The sequence below is a fragment of the Sinocyclocheilus rhinocerous genome, unplaced genomic scaffold (assembly GCF_001515625.1).
Source record: "Sinocyclocheilus rhinocerous isolate Xijiao unplaced genomic scaffold, SAMN03320098_v1.1 scaffold119, whole genome shotgun sequence".
NCBI classification, from domain to species: domain Eukaryota; kingdom Metazoa; phylum Chordata; class Actinopteri; order Cypriniformes; family Cyprinidae; genus Sinocyclocheilus; species Sinocyclocheilus rhinocerous.
The window spans coordinates 515900-531550 of record NW_015654491.1 but is presented as its reverse complement, the minus strand read 5'-3'; the positions used below and the strand labels follow the sequence as shown (position 1 = coordinate 531550).

The following is a 15651-nucleotide window of genomic DNA, read 5'->3' as shown; positions in this document are numbered from 1 at the left end:
GCTCGTAGCGCGAGGTCCGTCGCGGTGCGGAGTTCTCTGCGAACTTCCGGGTCGTGACCACCCTCGTGCAAGTCCCTCAGTGCCTTGGCCTGGTGCACTTGCAATCACGCCGTAGCGTGTAAGGCGGAGGCAGCTTCTCCACAGGTCGTATAAGCATCGCTGGCCAGTCGAGTACCTACAGACCCGGGAGGGGAGGCACGGTTCTCCCTGCCGGTTGGAGGCGGTATTAGGACACAACTGCATCGCAACCGACCGCTCCACCGGGGGGACCCTTGTAACCCCCTAGCTGCCCCACCATCGAGGGTGGTGAGGGAGGAGGAACCAGCAGATCGGTTTCCGGCAGTAAAAAGGTGCCGTCCACGACCTGTTGAGCTTCTCATGCACCTCCGGGAAGAAAGGCACCGAGGCGGGGCGCTGAGAACCAGTGCGGACCACCCCGAGAACCAATCGTGCAACCTTGAGGGCTCGGGACACGGTGGAAGTCTCCACTCGAGCCCTACCCCTACGGCGGCCCGGGAAAGCATAGCCATTATTTCTGGATCCGATTCAGGCATTGCTACGGTCCCGGAGGAGAGCAGCGCAGCTGAATCTTCCTCTCCAGAAAGCTCTGGCTCACCCTCCGATGCAGCAATCGACATCTGGTCGTTGGGAGGAGCACCAAAGGATACGGCTGGTACGCTCCTTGTAGAGGGCCCAGCACGTTCCATTGGCAGCTCAACTGGCTGCGGAGTGCCTCAGACCGCCCGCGCTACTGCCTGAAGTAGCCCCCGCCTGGCTGCCGCCATGAGGAGAACCAGGTAGTGCCAGGTAACGACCGCATCCAGAAACGCTCGGGTGATACGTTGTCTATAGCAAGACCCACATCGTCTTTACAAAGACGTAATGTCAAGTTTGCCACGCAACGTCGTCTTTAGAAAGACGCACCCGAAATTGCTCTTTTAGGGGAAAAAGCTCTTTTAGTGTGCTGAGGCGCACAGGGGAGATGATCATCTGCGACACAAACAGGGGGTAGTGCAGCCTGATGTGTGCAACCCACTCGACACGGGAAACCACCACCGCTGAAGCGCCGTACCGCCAACACGAAGAGCTCTCCAAGAGCGCGCTGAACTCGTTCAGTCTTTTTCTCTCAGTAGAGTAGTCAGGAGCAGAACGATGTGATCGCTCGGCTCCGAAGCGAAAAGCTGAATATGCGCTGCATCTGCTGCCTACTTATACTCACGCTGTGATCAGCGGCAGCTGGATGCAATAATCGCATGCCAATGTGCATTGGCTCGTTTAGTTTACACTCGAAGTAGATTGGTCCCTCTAAGCGAGATCCCAATTCGTCGGTCATCCCACGTGACGTCGAGAGTGACCGACTGAAAGGGAACTGTAAATGCTTACAAACAATTCAAATACACAGATGACTTCCCTGCCCAGTGAACACTGAGATCAATAACACCTGTAACAAAAAACTCTTACTAGGATTCAGGAATTATTTTTGCAGCTCAATGTCTATTACAGTAGGCTATACATAAATTAAATGAGAGATACAGATGCATAATTCAGCAATGAACTTTTGGGAAAAAAACATTTTCATTTTACTACTGTAAAGTAATCTTGCAGTAGATGTAAAGCACTAGAAAAGTTCAAATACCAAAGAACTTGGCATATACCACAATACAGTACAGTAAAAAATATTATTTAAAAAAAGTAAATTTAGCATCCTCTGGACATTTGGCCAAATTTCATTACCGTATGCAGTACTATAGCAGTTTCTTGGTCTCCTGACACACTAGCTATATCCCTAGGCAGTCATTTCTCAGTTCTGCAAAAATGCAGTACACATAAAAAATGGTTACAAATAAAATTTGACAGTCACATGCTTGAAGGTGTACAACATGTGCTACAGTTTACTGTACACACACATATATATATATATATATATATAGTGAAATTATAGTGAAATTTCCATTATCTAATGTACTGGTACTGTAGGCTACTGTAATTATACTCTTATGTGTAAGTATAAAACCCCTGTAGATGATTGGCTCAGCTCTCTCCTCTCTCCGTTGTTAGCATAAAGAGATTCTGATTGGTGTGTCATCAGTTTTGCTACCTAATGGTTAACTTACTCATTGTTAAACTTTTTGAGAAATGTGTCTTTGTTTTGAAAAATGAATTAATAGTTTGGGGATAAAAGTGGCAACTAAAATCAGTTATATTAACAATGGAGAAAACGTCTCAGGTTACTCTGCGCCTATTTATACTATAGTCGCACCGGTAGTGACGTCATGGCTGTCGCCGGCCAACGAGTTGGTGTTTTTTCAATGTATGCTTCAGACACGGGTCACGACGAGGCGTTCCCCATAGCAACCCCTAGAGGATGCAGTTCGAAGTTCCCATGAAAGGGAACTGCAATACGACTAGATTCTTAGCTAACTCTGCTATTAGTCTGATCGGCATCTTCTTATTGATTTTGTTGTTGTTATTGTTACGGCTTATATCCATTATGAAAGTGGAGCGAGCGGTCGGAGAATCGGATCACCAAACAATTACGCGATGAATCTCAGACATCCAGACGGGATTAGATTTCTCAGAGGACTTCTGAGTTACCTGAAAAGCAGTAATTATCTGATTCACGAACAAATGTAAAAACAATTCGTTAGTGAACTGGGCCGCGCTTTGTGGTTTTGACTCAAAAAGATCCGGTTCATAAGAGTCATTTGTTGATGAAGCCGACTACACTGGTACGCTGCGTGCGCGTGCAACCATCGTGCACAGTTTATTAAAAGACGTGTTTTTGCCATTATTTTGCGTTACTCTGTCATTGCCGCGGCTGAAAAGTAGCATTTATATTTTATTCTGTGATAATTCTGGGGTGGCACAGCTTTTTCTTAGGGTGGCAGTTGCCACCCCGTGCCACCCCGGTAGATTCGCCCCTGCCCAGCATTGTTTCTCATATCTGAAATGAAGCTCTTCCATTTGAGCACGATCTCATTTGATATACACAGACCTCCCCCGCACCTGTCTGGATTCTCCAGGTGTGTGTGTGCTGGTTCATCCACTATCAGGGATTAATTAACACTCTGAAAGGGGAAGACTGGAGGGAGGTAGAGAGTGTCCAGTGCAGAGAGGAAAAGATGGATTGCGATGAGGGGAGAAGTGCAAAAGAGCAATAAAGAAAGAGGACGGTGAGCCGTTGATGGGCGAACAAGTCTGCGATGGGATTTAATTGACTGCTAATACAGGCTGCAGGGTATTGTACCTGCCTGTCACACTATCACACTCACCATAGAGTGCACTGTGTCTCTTCCTTATGAAAGAGTAGTGCGAGGGGAAATTCTCAACATGCCATTAGGTCGTAAATGGATCTGGTCTAGCAGAGGTGTCGTGGTTGCCATGGGGACCAGGGTCCTGGGCCTCATTCACAGACAACTTGGCACCCAGTATGTTTATTGGGTGAGGGGTCTGTGAATGTTTGTTAATCTAATGAATAATTGATTTGTCAAATCAAATGAAAAATGGTGTGTCTGATTGGTCCAGACGCTACACTATCGACAAATGTGACATATGTACTCACCCTCATGTTGTTCCAAACCTGTATGACTTTCTTTTTTTGTTAAATGTTTTTTTTTTTGTATTATTTATGTACATTTATATTTATATTATATACATTTATATTTAGTTAGCATTTTTTTATATTTACATTTAAATGTATTACATATACATTTTAGTTTATATTAATTTTAGTTCGGTTTTTAATAAATTTATGTATTTTGGTCATTTTATTAACTTTAGAAAAAACATTTCTATTTTTGCTTTCATTTATTATTTTTTATTTTTTATTAGTATTTTTGTTGGTAATTATGGAAAGAGGGGAATTTTTGTCATTTTTGTAAACTTAAATTTATTTCAGTTAGTTTTTCATCCAATATTTATATATTTTTTAGATTTATTTCAATTAATGAAAATTATTTTAATAGGTTTAGTTAACAGTAGGGTTGGGTATTGTTTGAATTTGATCAATTCCGATTCCGATTCCGATTCTGCTTATTGATTCATTTCCGATTGTTTTCGATTCCCAGTTTCGACTCCAATGTGATTAAATAATGATATCAAACATTTATCCTGTGTCTCTTTTTTGCAAACCATTTATTGGAGCTGAATACCATGAACAAAAATCAACAGGCCATAAAAACTGGACTCTTTAAGAGCTGTTTGTGTGCAAAATAGAACTGCATGATTCTGGATAAATTTAGGTTTTTGAACGAATGATTCTCTTATGATTCAAAGACAAATACATTTTAACAGCCCCTTTTCGCCACCTACTGGCATAACAATGTCATCGATAAATCTTCATTTGAAGTGTCAAATTACTTTCAAATGGCGATTTACTCTATTGTAATCGTTACCATATACACATCGTACACACATTTTATATCTGAACTATAAACTTTTATCCCAGTACTTCTGTGATTTGAATGTTTGTAACAGAAATAATGATACTGTGTGGCTGAAAAGACTGTGAAGCTGTTTCATTCATGACAGATGACAGCTGCTCTCTTTAGGTCAATGGCAGCGCGAACGCAAATTTAAATGTTCAAATCACACTGGTGTCATCGTATGCTGCACGGACGAACAAGTGATCACAACATTGATCGCACATGTCAAAGGTTGAGGAAACAGACGAATCATTGTAATTTAGCAATAGAATCGCGTTGGTGTTTGAATCGTGTTCGCGATCTTTAACGATGTATTAAATTATAGTGCTTTATCATGTTGGTGGTGACACCTCTCTTGCAACATGTTTAGCTATCACAGATATTATACTTAGCTTTTTTGGCATCTGATCGCAAATGTAGCCAAACTTTGGAGCGCTTAGATTAGCGAGCAAGGTCCTGGCAGATCGCTACATGCGGTCCTCACAGATGAAGAAAAAAAAAAGCGCATAGAAATCGATAGGCGGAATCGAAATTTTAATTTGACAACAAGTATCCGATTCCTGACCTTAAGTATCCGATTCTGGAATCAGAACCGATTTTCGATTCCCAACCCTAGTTAACAGTAACAACAACATCTGTAAAACAACCCAAAAGAAGATATTTAGAAAAAGCATTTGTTTTTTTTTCAGTTATTTGTGTAACTATGCTTTTTAAAAGTTAACATTTTGTGCTTTCATAATTTGTTCATTTAGAAACATGCATGTTTTAGTAGCTAATCATTCTCTGTATATGGTGTATTGTTCTTTGTCATTCTCTGTATTACAATGTTCCTCTGACTGATCGTGTTAAACAGCTGCCATCTGAATTCCAATTTTTCTGAGAAGCTGAACACTCATTTGACTCTTTCTGGTTGATTGGGTTCAGTCATAAGCAATTTTATCACAGAAAAGCATGCATAATGCCACAGTTTTGCCCCACTGGCCCAATGCCACATTCACTATTGAACCTCATGCTTTTCAGCCAGTCATATCACAGCATCCTTCTAAGCATGACAGGGAGAAAGTTTATCCCCAAAGACATGTTACGAAACACACACACACACACACACACACACGCTGGCACCACTACCGCAACTCCATAAAAATTATCACCACTGTTGAAATAGGTAATTATGGAAAGAGGAGAATAATTTTGCTTTATCTATGTCAGTCACACTTGCTACACTCTGTCTTTTGGCTTCGACAGGAACTGCAGTGCAAAGCGTATGCCAGGAATGCATTTCTAACAGAGCGGGAATAATCACGTTGAACTGCCGGCCTGCATGAGTAAATAGCATTGAACAGTGTGCTGAAAATGAGTGTTTACTTGACGCCCCTAAATGCCTCGAAACGCTTGGATTATCTGACGCTAATTGTGCCTCTTGCAAAGATCAAGCTTCATTATCAGTGTTTAATGGTGCTGTACTGTTTATCATGCCAGACCAGATTTTTAGGTTTCCGCACTCATCACCACAATGTTAAGGTGTTTATTGTTGCCATTGATATGCGGTTTTAGTTTTATTTTATGATTGTTTTAGGTGGTTGTTTATTGGCATAAGCCGTAAGACCCCAGCCAAAAATTTTTTGGTTCAGTTATGACCCAGGTTCCTCCTTCAACGCAAGTCTATTTTACCAAAAATGTATTTCATTAAACAGTATATATAGTATATTAATATATTGCATATTATCTTAAATGGAAATATTCAGCTTTGTGCCACAACCCTGTTACTGGATATTTTTCACCATATCATTTGGACTCTTACATGGCAGGCAGACAAGTAAAATTATTATTATTATTATTTAATTTATTAGTTATTGTAAGAAAAAAATAAACAAGTATTTCAGTTTAGCAATACCTACAAGCAAATATTTATTTTATTTTACATTGTGTATATACAGTTTAATGTTTGTTTATTGGAAGAAATTATATGTTTCCAATTTCCAGCTGTATTCAGCTTATTTGCTAGTTTAAAATTTTATTTAGCCTGAGATTGAATTGAATAGAAAATTGAATTGAGTCTAAGACACCATTTTGAATTTTATTTTGAACTCTATTCATGGAAATTGCCAGTAATGGTGAATAGCTTGTCTTAGTAGACGACTCCTGGGGTGTTACGCATCTCGGGGGAAGGGTCCATAGGTCCTCATATGGCTTGTTAACTGAGGGGTGTTACAGAGTATTTGTTAAATATAGCTAACAAAATATATATTGTGTGTTTGATTGGTCCAGACGCTACAACGTTATATCTAGTTAAAATCAAATTCATGAACTGTGAGGCCAAGAGCCGTTGAATGCCTGTTTAATCAGGGTTACCTATGGACTAAGAACATATCACAATGAAATTAATGACACGAAAGAAAGGTCACACCATCAAAGTTGTGCAACACCAGAGACATCCAGCAAACTTTGAAAAGCTCATTTGAATATTCCACATATCCATGGACGACTCACTGAACAGATGGTGGGAAGCGAAGTTAGATTATTCGTTTGAAATGAGAGACAGACAGACAGACAGACAGACAGACAGATAATGGTACTCGCATGTGTGTATCATAATTGAAGTTTCTTGAGGCATAGAATAGGATCTGCTCTGAATAAGCCCATGTTTTGCCTCCAGAGGTAAATTCCTCCTCTTCACAGGTGCTTTCACATGCACCTGTTATCTGTTCATCTACTTGGATGGATTTCAATGTCCACGTCTCTCTCTCTCTCTCTTCTTATCCTCTTTTCTCTATTCACATACTCAGTTCGTCTGGACTGGTACTGTGCACACACTTTGGCGGGTGTTGTGGTGAAGGTGAGAAGATTGTGTGTGTTTGTCATAAAATCTTTAACAAAAGGACGTTTTTGTATGATGTTTTTCAAGTGTGTTCAATAAATCCGTCACTCAAACCACATCAGTTCCATGCTGCTCTTTCTCACTCAGTTAAAGTCTAAACCATTTTTCTTCAACCTTTTGTTTGACGTCACTCCTTCCTCCTCCTCCCTTCGCTGGAGTTTTTATCTTTCTGTGGTTTGTCAAACAGCTGCAGTATTTGGTAATTAAGTTGAAACACTTTGTCAGAGATCGCAGAGCACAATCTGACAGACCGAATCTCCCCCTAGATGCTTTCCCTTTTGATCATCCGAGATATGAGATAGCAGGATTTCACAGGGCACAGGCAATTGTGATTTACGTGACAATTCTTGAGCAGACGCTGCGGTTAGAGTTAGTTGAAACGAATCAAAAATTTCATCCGGGGTCACTTGGTTAATTTCATTCTTTTATCTTAATAATGATAAGACTGAGGTTTTGCTCATTGGCTCCTCCCATCAGCTTAGTAAAGCTGGCTCATCAATTTTAAACATTGATGGCTCTGTTTTGGAGTCACAAACTAAATAAAAAAATGTAGGAGTTATATTTGATTCGAGTCTGTCTTTTGACTATCATGTGCAGTACTCAGAAATATTGCTAGACTCCGTTCTATGCTATCCCTCTCTGTGACTGAAAGGCTTATTAATACCTTTGTTTTTTTCTCGCATTGACTACTGCAATGCACTTCTTGTTGGGGTTCCTAAAACCACACTTAACAAATTGCAATGTGTGTAAAACTCAGCTGCTAGGATCCAAAAAAAACCAATAGAACCCCTCCCAAAACACAATAAAAAATGTAATGGATTTCAGGGTTATACTGGGAATTGTATTGGTTTTAATGTAACCTATTATGTGGTGTCTATTTGATGGATTCTATTGGTGGGATGTAATCTGGCAGATGGCAACCAATAGAACAACAGTAATTCCTATTGGAATAATGCCCAAAACAACAAGGAATTTTGTAATGGTTTAATGTAAACTATAAGAATTTCTGTGATAGTTTCTATTGTTTTTTTCAGCAGGGTAATGATACCCATACTGTGCTGCACATTATTGGCAATATTGAGCTGAAGCTTGACCAACTGTGCTGCACATTATTGGCAATATTGAGCTGAAGCTTGACTTTGCAAATTTAAAATCGCAAATCAAATCGCAATCGCAATATCTGTAAAAAAAATCGCAATTTGATATTTTCCCCCAAATCGCACAGCCCTACTGCATGGTCTGGCCCCTCAATATCTGTCTGCAGTTTTAACTTTATATACACCCAAGCGTAATTTACGGTCCTCACAAGCTGGTTTATTGGTAGATCCACAGACATGGTTGTGCTCTGTAGGTGACAGGGCTTTCTCTTCCTAGGCTCCTAGGGTTTGGAATGCACTCCCTCTACAAATTAGAGATGCACAGAACCTAAGTATTTTTAAATCTTACTTAAAAACTAAATTTTTTAGGTTAGCTTTTTCTTGACTGTTTTGATTTTTATATCTTAGTTTGTTTTTAATTGGTTGTCATGTGTGTGTTGTATTTTTACTTGTTGTTTTATTATGTAAAGCACCTTGAGAAACTGTTTTAAAGGCACTATATAAAAATAAAGTTATTATTATTATTATTATTATTATTATTATTATTATTGTACAGTCTGCTGAGAGGCAGGCGAATTGACAAGCATGGAGCAATGTGTTTCAGAAAGTTAATGCTTTGTACTTGGATTGTACTCTTTATCCTAAATGAAAATGTGCTAGCAGCCTGATGAACAAAAATATTAACATAAATAATCATATGTGTGTCTTTAAAAAAAACAAACATAAAATTTGTATGATTGGGTTTCTTTTCTGTATTAATGATAAGTTGGTGCGAAGCTGTTTTAAAGGGTTCTTTAATTATGTATAAGATTTAAAAAAAAATTATTTTAATTCTGATTTTGAAATTTTTTAAATTGAGTTTAAAAGAACAGCATCTAATTGAAATATACATTATTTGTAACATTATAGACGTCTTTTCTGTCACTTTTGATTAATGTAATGTGTCCTTGCTGAATAACAGTATTAATGTTTTTTTCTTCTCAATATTAATATAATAAATGTATCGATCATAAAACTTTTGAACTGTATTATATGCTATAAAAAAAACGTTACATACAAAAATGGATATTATAAGGATATAATAAGACAAACAAAACTACATAGGAAATTGAATGCAACTTTCTTTGTCTTTTAATGAGGTACTTTTAGATTGGCAAGTTCTGAATTACAAGCAAAACAATTCAACTTCAAAAGAGTAGGGAAAATTAAATGAATCAATTGAATCAAAAATCGTATCAATATTAACATAATAAACATAATTTATTAAGTTGCTGCACTTTTTAGCCATAATGTCCTCGTATAATTTTTTTATCTGTAACTGCCTTCAGCTCTCGTAGTGCAAACCCTGCATCAGTCCCATTTGACAGACGGAGGATGCCTGTCCTTGTAATATAATATTAATAGCAGAAACTACCGTATTCTTGACAACTGACACAGTGAAAGCTTCAACTGCTGAAAGAAGCCATTTCAGGTCACTGCTTGAGAATGAAATGCCTTTACTCTGTGCAAATATGACAAATTTCTGTTATTTCTCTTAATGTATACAAGAGGATAGAAGGGCATAGATGATGGCAGATAGACAGAATCCAACACTGAATTGAAAAACTTTTTCTTTTCTTCATACAATGGTGCAGTGAGCTAGTAAATTCTTGAAGTTATTACTTTTTGGCACATGTACTATATAATCACTCTTTTTTTATCTCAAAGTAGTAATCTGGATAAATGCGTGTTAAACTTTCCCTGGGTGGCAGCTGAATTTGCCATTTTCATCTATAATTCTGTACTAAATGACTCATTCTCTCATTTCAGTTTTATATGAAATTAGTTCCTAAATGGTTGTCCCCACCACAGCCCCTCATGAACAGATGCTTCACCCCCGCTGCAATTCAATCCCATTATTTAGCGCTTTCATTTATTTTTCTGGGTTTGTCTTGAGTGCAACTCATGCCTGTAATGAGCATTTTAAATACCTCCGGTATTTCATTGTATTGTTCTTATGATATGTTATGACAGTTTATCTCAAACTGATTCACTGTAAGCGATTTGTCTTCATTTCAGGATAATTTTATATGAATCGATTAGGACTTGCTGAATATGCGTTGACAGTGATGCAGCGTTGTTACACTGCTGTCCAATGTAACTACTTCAATTTAACATTATTATCGTTGAATCTATCATAAAATGCCATAAGCTGTCTGAATCAACTTGTTGTCATGGAGAGATGGGCTCGTTGTAATTAGCCTAATGACAGAAAGGAAGAGACCGCAGTGGACGCCAGACAATTATTGCTAATGTGAACTAAGACCATAATGGCAACTCGCATGGAGTAGAAATATAATTTCCTTCTAAATACCTCTGACCGACATTAAATGTCTCCCAGCCATAATGAGTGCTCTTCAGTTCATTAATCCTGACCACAACAACATTAACTTTCTCTGCTTAATCAAGCCCTTTTTTATGATGCCAAGCCAAAATCTTTCAGACCAGTTTAACAAGGTGCGAAAACTCTGATAGAGCACTACAGTATTTATTATTACAAGTCATTATAAATCTTTTCAGCGCAAACACACCTCCTTTATATGTAAATTTGGGTCATTATAGATTGCACAGTCTTCGCAAAACTCACACTATTTTATTTTAAAGAGGTGTACATTTCCAGTTGGCTGTAGTAATTCATCAAGTGATGATCAAGTAATGGAGAAGAGCATTATAAGCAGGCATAAATCCAGGTAGGCAGTGTAGATGTTTGCCTGCGTGTTTCTAGATGTCTTACAGTCCTAGTGAAGTGTGCCATATCATGGTAGTCTGCTGCATTCTTCTCAACCTAGCACAAAAAAAATGGCCCACAAAGTCAGCAATTGCACCATGCAAACAATATTTGTCTTTGCATTTGTGCCATTGCGCTGATTTGCTTGCTTCTTTTAATTATTTGGGCGATAAAATAATGCAGTGTGTGCAAATAAACATATGTGATTCACTCTTGGTGATTTTTCTCCATTTTGTTGCGTTCCCAAAGCGTTCGACGCAGCTCGAGTTCCTGAAGGGGAACATGTTTATATGTGACAGTTTTCAACTATGAGCTTATCTGTTTATTCAGAGTCATGCATCATTTGAGCGTAAATAATGGATGCAGACGGAGGTTGCATATTGTGGAGAGGATAATTCAGTGAGATGATGTTTAGTGTGATGAAAAGACCCTCTTCAGGGGACCCCTCATTTCACATTCATCTTAGATTTCCAAGAACACCACATATTTATGTTTTTACTCATGATGACTTTGCTCTGAAAGGGTTAGTTATGACCATAATCACATGCCCTGTGACTTACAGATGTTTATTATAGGGTAGTCAGACACTCATCTTTGTGAGAGCTGTATGACTTTTGAAAAACAATTGATTTTTGAGAAACAGTCATTTGAGAAAATATGGCAGTATAGTGACAGAGGGCTAAACTGTCGATCTGCACTGTGATCTGAAAGGGGAGATCATTGCACTGTAAGTAATATGATTTAAATATAATCATATTATTATATTTGATTAAAAACACCCCCAAGGTGTGCTATGGCTGCGTTTCAAACACGCCATTATGCAGTATCGTCATCTCTCAACTTTTGCTTTTGTTCAAAAACTTTCTGATGAAAACTAATGCTTTTCATTTACAGTGCTACCTTTTGGAGGGAAACCCTTAAAAAATCCTGAAGATCTGAATTGATGATTCTGGCTATAATTAGTATAGCCTGTTTTAGTGATCACATCAATTCTTTACAGGCTATGCTAATCTATGCCAGAATTAGCAATGCATGTGGGACGGTCTTACTCTTCGCTTATGGGCGTCACTTTGTATTATTAAGTGGTGAGGACAGTGGCACCAGAACAAGTTTTGAAGTGTGTGTGCTATTCGACGTGCTGGTTATGCCATCTCATAATGCTGATGGCTTGATATTAATTCGGTCATCCTCAAATATTTTAACATGATTTTTTGATAGTATTACGATTGAAATTGATACTATTATTCAGCAAGGATGCATTAAGTTGATTAAAAGTTACTTTAAATACATTCTTACAAAAAAAGGGCATCACATTTTCCACAAAAATATTAAGCAGCACAACTGTTTTCAACATTAATGCAAATAAGAAATGGTTCTTGAGCACCAAATTGGCATATTAAATTGATTTCTGAATCATCTGACATTGAAGACTGGAGTAATGACCAATGGAAATTCAGCCTTCCCATCACAGAAATAAATAATATTTTAAAATATATTCAAATAGAAAACAGTTATTTTAAAATGTAATAATATTTCACAATTATAGTGTTTTTACTGTATGTTTGATCGAATAAATTCAGCCTTGGTGAACATAAAATACTTCTTGTTTGAATATTACTGACTCAAAACTTTTTATTGGTATTATAGTATATTGGATTATATAATATTAGTTATATAATGAAATTTCATAAAGTGGTGGGGACAAGTTTATCGAAGCAAAATGTTACACTGTCATTTCCATTATGATCACTGTAATGTTATCTCTTAAAGGAACAGTTCACCCCAAAATCTCCAAGCTGTTTTCTTCCATACAGTGAAAGTGAATGGTGACCACAGTGGTAAACTAAGATTTTCTTTGAATAAGAACATCACAAAGAATGGCATCACAAGAAACAATGGTATGATTTCAGAAGACTTGGAATAGAGTGCATTAAGGATTAGGATCACTTTCTTTAGTTTTTTTTTTTGTGCTTTTTGGGGCTTGAAATCCCCTGGTCCCCATCCACTTTAATTTTATGGAAAAGAACAGCTCAGTCTTTCTGTTAATGTCTCATTTTTTGCTAAACATCTCCTTTTTCAGAAGAATGAAAGTCGTATGGGTTTGGAATAATATAAGGGTAAGTAAATGATGACAGACTTTTGGGTGAACTAGCCCTTTTACGAATTTTTTTCTCTCTTGCTCACTGCACATTTTACACCCTATTAAAGATATTAAAAGTAAGTATTTACACCTCACTTACAGAGCAACTATATTCCATTCCCTCTGAGGGCCTTGATCTCAATCAGTGAATGTATTTGTGTGATTGCTAGACCAAACTTGTACAATACTACCAGTAAAAGGAACAAAGCCAAATTATAAAGGCATTTTCCTTAGCAAGATGTCCAATCCATTCTACCTGTCACCTTATCAGTGGCCTGAGATTAGATAGTTTTGTCCACTGACCAGAAACATGACACAAAGAAGACCTCATACAGACAAGAGCTGTGTGTCATCACCTGTCAGATGGTAATCTCCATGCAGTCCTGACTCAATGTTATAGGGGTGGCAAAGAAAGTAAAAAAAAAACAAAAAATTTGAGTGAGGCTTCAGGCCTGATCTAAGTGCATTCTTTGTTAACCCAGGGTGGTCAAATGTCATCAGTTGGTGAATGGCCTTTGGGAAGTAATTTAACACAACACTGCATCTTTGCAGAAGTCATTATCAGGTGTTTGAATTAATTCTGCGTATAATGGGTCTTTATCTCTGTGGCATCCCCCTCCAATCTCGTGTCATGCTCTGGTGCACATTTGGACATGTTCTCAACATGTATGTGAAGTCTGTTCACATTGAGTGCGTTTACATGCATGTTCTTAAGCCGATTATGCTTAATAAGCTGACAACGCACGTGGTCATGTAAACGCGGTAACCCATTTTCTTTTATCGGAGTAAGGTCATAAATGGTGTAAGCATAAATCGGTTGACACAGGTAGTTTTTTGCCTCTTACCTCGATTTTGTGTCGCATGTAAACTTATTAACCTGCTTTCTGTCAGCATATTGAAATGCGCTTGTGTGATACGTGACAGGAACGCATCCTTAGTGCAGATTTAAGCGCATCCAGGCAGAGTGAGATTTTTGCAGTAAAGAAAGAAGGAAATATATCACAAACACAGACTATTTCATGACCCAGAAAATGATAAAAATGTGCCGTCTCGTGCAGCAGAAGTAGAAGTGGTTCAGTCAAAACGCTGCATCTGTAACTGCATGAGAGGATAATATATGGGCTGTAAGTTTCCTGCTGACATGCAATCTTTAACATCACAAACTGACAACATATGGAATATTTGGAGTTAGATACGCAAATGATTAGCTATGTTTTGACATCACTACAGGGGAATAACCTGATTTATTAATAAAGTCATGTAAACACGGTTTACTTGTGTTGTCAGGTTACTAAGCTGATATTTGTGAGTTATCAGCTACTGGTGTGCATGTAAACGTGCTCATTCTCTGATGTACTTCAAAAAAGCTTTAGTCCAGTTGAATTCATCAAAATCAAAAAGAAAAAGTGGCAAGTCTCAAATATGCTTAACATTTTTCTTTTGTCTTAAGAGCAAAGGAATAAATTATTTGTAATATAAATGTTTATTTGTTCATTCTGCCTTTTTTATTCATCCTCTGTTATCTCTCTCAGCCAGACTTTAACTTTCCCCGCAGCACTCAGGAGAAATCGTCTTGGGAAAGGTGCCATAGTTCTAATTACTTACCCATGTTTTGTCCTTTTGCGCTATTGACAGGTGATATTAATAGACGTTCCCTTGTGTGCCTGAACCCAGATAGGCTTCACGGCCTCATGACATATCTGATCTAGAGAGGGCTGCTGATCTCAGATCAGCCTGAAATGTCCACCTCTGCCCGGTAACAGATTGGCATTTGAGTGGCAGAGCAAAAGGCCGTGAGCATCTGTAGACAGCTGGTACACACCCCTGGCATCCAGGTCCATGAATGTTAATGTGGTGCTGTAAAGCCCACGGGTACCAGATCTCTCCACAGTGGGATCACCCAAATTTACATACCCCGTCACTCATAATATTGCCTACTTAAAGGGATAGAGACCTAAGCTGGCGTGGGCTGCAGAAAAGAGGAATGACTCTTGTATTTACCTGGATTTTATAAAGGGAATTAGCATTTCGCTGGAGGGCTTATGTCACTAAAGGGGAGTAATATCATGAGAAATTTAATTTCCTTGATCATTTGAGATAAAAGAGTTAATTTACTATCAAAACACGCTGGTACTTTCAGATCTTATAACTTCTTTCCCAGTTCAACATATTTTGAAACATAGCTACAGAGCAGCTCACTCCAAAGTCCTTGGATTTCTTAAAGTCAGAAGACCTGAAAACATTAGCACCTTTTCAAGATTCAGAAATGGCCAGTCATGATGATTTTAATACTGAAAATGTAATAGCAATTATCTCTGAATACTATAACTAATGATAAGATTAAG

General features: G+C 38.2%; 1 protein-coding gene across 1 annotated transcript in view; it reads left to right on the top strand.

Annotated features, from left to right (window-relative positions):
- Nucleotides 1-15651, top strand: part of LOC107717089 (muscarinic acetylcholine receptor M1-like) — a 110435-nt gene that overhangs the window by 49011 nt on the left and 45773 nt on the right. The window lies entirely within an intron of this gene.